Source organism: Euphorbia lathyris, chromosome 4 (assembly GCF_963576675.1).
Source record: "Euphorbia lathyris chromosome 4, ddEupLath1.1, whole genome shotgun sequence".
NCBI lineage: Eukaryota > Viridiplantae > Streptophyta > Magnoliopsida > Malpighiales > Euphorbiaceae > Euphorbia > Euphorbia lathyris.
The window spans coordinates 71,116,058-71,119,984 of record NC_088913.1 but is presented as its reverse complement, the minus strand read 5'-3'; the positions used below and the strand labels follow the sequence as shown (position 1 = coordinate 71,119,984).

The following is a 3,927-nucleotide window of genomic DNA, read 5'->3' as shown; positions in this document are numbered from 1 at the left end:
CATATAAAATAACATTAATATAGTCTTAATATTTAACAAAGAACACCAATTTAGATCTCGAAAACAAAATGTAATACATTATTCAATTAAATTCTAATTTCTCTCTCCACATACAATTGACAAAACTTAATAGAGTAGTATTAATAATATCTCACATTATATTATCTATGTTTAAATTGGTACTCTTTTTTAAATGTTAAATCTAAATTTGTGCTATTTTATACATGAAGCCTAAGTCTTTGTTTGGAGGTTAATGGATGTGAGAGTTAAGGAAGGTAATGGAAAAGGAAGAAAAGTGATGGAAAGAAAAATTAAAAATTAAACTTGTTTGAAAGTTCATAGAATGTAAACGATGTTAAATGTTTAACTCCGTTTAAAAGTTTGAAAATTTAAATATGAAGAGAAATGAAAGTTAAATTTACTTTGCAAAGACAAAAAAATTAAAAAACCTTACGTTACTCTCATTAACCCCCAATTTGAAAGTTAGAGTTTAGAGATTAAAGAAAGTAAATATTTAACTTCCATTAACATTCATTTATTCTTTTTTTAGAAAAGGGTAAAGAAAGATTAAATATCAAGTTAACTTTGTTTAAGAGTTATTTTTGGAGAGTAAATGAATGTTAATGAAAATTAAATACTTCCTTTCTAAACTTCCAAACTCTAACCACCAAAATGGATGTTAATGAAAGTAACGTAAAATATATTAAAATTTTGTTGTCTTTGCAAAATAAGTTCAACTTTACTTGCTCTTCATATTTAAACTATCAAACGAATTTAAACATTTAACCTCATTTACATTCTATAAACTCTTAAACAAGCTTACTTTCTAATTTTCCTTTCCATCACTTCACTTTCTTTCCCATTATCTCCTTTAACTCTCACCTCCATTAACCTCTCAAACAAAGACTTACTCTCAAAAAAACAACTTCCATACAAAATTAATTTGATATTTAGCATTACATTACTACTCCCTCCATTCTCAAATAAGTGTCCTTTTAGAGCTTTTTACACAAATTAAGAAACATAATTAATATGCACTTAAATTAATAAACTTACATGGATTAACTAAATAAAAATTCTCTCTCTTATAATGGTTGGAGAAAAAACTTTGAAAGCTTAAAAAATACATAAATCAAGACAAAATTTAAATGCTTAGACCAAAAAACTATACTAAATTTTATTGAAAAACGAAAACGACACTTAAAAAAGAATAAAAATAATTATCTAAAACGACACTTATTTGAGAGTGAATGGAGTATCATTTACTTTCGTTAACCTCCTTCCATACAAAAACTAAATTGATACTTACCCAAAAACCTTAAACTTATTTTAGTACCTTATACAAAATAAACTCATCTATTTCATTTCTAACCATTTTCACAACGTTCCAATCTCTCTCAGTATAAATTTAAACTCCACAACCGTTCCAATCTCTCTCAGTATAAATTTGTTATATGATAGTTACAAATGTGGTGTCTTCTATGATTACTTTGTTTTTTATAAAAAAAAAAATCATTGCTTGATGTGTTTTTACCATTTGATGGTGGATTAAAAAATTAATCCAATGGCAAGCACAAACAAAATATAGCCTTTACCTTATTAATGTAACTCCGTGTTTAAACATGTTTAATATTTTTATTGTTTTACTACAGCAATTTCATATCAATAAATTTAAAATACTGGCAATCTTATCTGATTTGAATGACTTTGCACTAAAAAAAATAAAGTTTTCTGTTGAAAACCCTCTTGTTGATGTTCTTGAAAATAAAGTTCTCATGAAAATTCTCTTGTTGATTTACAATGTCGTGTATACATACAACATTACATAAATTGTTTCACTACAATTCGATGTTTATTATGTTGTTGAAAAAGTTGTTAGTCCAAGTTTTGATTTGCTAAGTTCAGTTCAGCTCATTAGAAAATAAACAAACTCAGAACCAAACTTATTCCAAATCCAAAATCCTACTTGAATTTAGTTTATTAAGAAAATTATCTAATAATGAATTGGTTGTGAGTAGATCGTTAATTATATTTCTATAGATTGCTCACAAATAACTATTTATATAGTTTGCTCACAAATAACTATTTAATTACGTACATAAACAAAATAACAAAGTTCGTGAATAAATAAATAAAATACTTATAAATAATTATTACTCATTTAATATATTTGAAAATGAACTCATTGAATAGAAAATAAAATAATATTAAGTTTAGATATTTATGAACTAATACAAAACGATATAATTTCTACAAAACTAAAGTTTATTCATAAATGTTCTAATCAAGCTGCTGAAGCTTTCAAACCAAGTTTTGGCCCGGTTCATTTACGAACCGAGCCAATAAATCATGCTCACGAGTCGCTCATTTACAAATCAAGCCAAATCAAACCAAACTTTTCTCGAGCCCTACTTTTATAACAAGTTAGGCAAGTATTTAGATATACATCATACCCAATGCTAGAAAATTAATGTTTGATAATCATTTGGATTGCTGTCATGGCCGAAACTTATATGAAATCTAAATTTATACCCACAAAGAAAGGGGTTAGTTTACCAATAGCCCTGAAATATTTCAACAATCAATTCATTGCTATGATTATATAAGCTGATACTAGTTGATTATAGGCCTATTAGATATCCAAGAACAGCTACTGATTTATCAAAGAATATTTGCATAATCCTATTATAAGATTTGATTTTAAGCCTTTCACAACAATGTCAATCTCAGTACACTACGATCAAAACGTATGATGTGTACCCAAACCTTCTGGAAATTTTAAAATGTAGACGCACATCATATGTATTGATCGTAGGTTTCTTTGAGGCATATGAACAAACACCTTAAAGGCATTTGGAAAAACAAAATGTGAGATGGAAATTAGTAGACAAACAGGATCAAAAACCTGCAATCTGTGGAAACCATCACTACGGTTGTCTGGCCGCTGCCTAATTCCATTCCTATTTTCCCAAATACAGTTTCCTGATTTGAACAAAGTAGGAAGAAATCAGGCTTTCTTTTTCTGCATTGTTGTTCACGGAGGAAACAGATGAGAATTAACTGTTTCCTCATTCAATCAACATATGCAAATCAAAATTAAAACAAGAAAACAGAAATTGAAGAAATAGGTTCATATCAAGTGTAAAAATTATAAGAACTCTCATCGTGGAATACCCAAATCGAGAAAAAACAGGTAAAAGGAAAACGAATTAGAGATACCAAAGCCTTACTCTTCAAGCAGATAGAGTGGCGGCATTCTCTAGTTCTCTGCCTTTTACTGAATCGAAATGGGTTTTGATCGGTGAGATCCCACTCAAGCCTCTCTCTTTCTAATCACTACCTATTTGGTTAATATATGTTTGAAACAAAGAAACCTTAGAGAGCACAGGGATGTATATCGCAGCCGCGGCTGAAGGTTAAGAAGGGGGGTGAGGTTTGAGATTAGGCATTTCTAATTTATAGAAGAAAGTCAGGCAACTTTTAGAGCAACTCTAGTGGTCCAAAATTGGATCAATTTGTAATTTGCAGGGAGTCTCCAACCTATAGAGGGAAAGGCTAGAGACTCCCAAATCCTAGCAGGTCGCTCAATCCAGCGACCTGCTTGAAAAAAAAAGGCTTCATCTTATATTAAGAATAAAAGTAGATGTTGGGGTACACTTGCATGGGTTTTGAAAGAAAAAATAGGAACGTGGTTATTAATTGAACAAAATGGGAACGGGGTAATATATAACAGTAACATTTTATTTTTACTATAAAACATCTCATTTAACCCATAAAAGTCACATTCAATCTAAAAACCATCTTCTACTCTTAATATATTTTTATACAATGGATTCCAAAGATAAATACAGTCAATATTATTCGTACGTTCCAAATTCTCAAAACGTCGACAACCCTCCAAATTCCTAAAATCCGACCCCAACTACT

General features: G+C 29.3%; 1 long non-coding RNA gene and 1 other non-coding gene across 2 annotated transcripts; both read right to left on the bottom strand.

Moving 5' to 3' along the window:
• Window positions 1-2,863: 2,863 nt before the first annotated feature.
• Window positions 2,864-3,514, bottom strand: LOC136227179 (uncharacterized). The gene is made up of 2 exons (XR_010687980.1): window positions 3,231-3,514; window positions 2,864-2,982 (listed from the first exon to the last, which is right to left on the bottom strand). It is a non-coding gene; the product is annotated as an uncharacterized lncRNA (long non-coding RNA).
• On the bottom strand, window positions 2,865-3,026 carry LOC136228361 (small nucleolar RNA snoR143). Its single transcript, XR_010688684.1, has one exon. It is a non-coding gene; the product is annotated as a small nucleolar RNA snoR143 (small nucleolar RNA).
• Window positions 3,515-3,927: the final 413 nt, after the last annotated feature.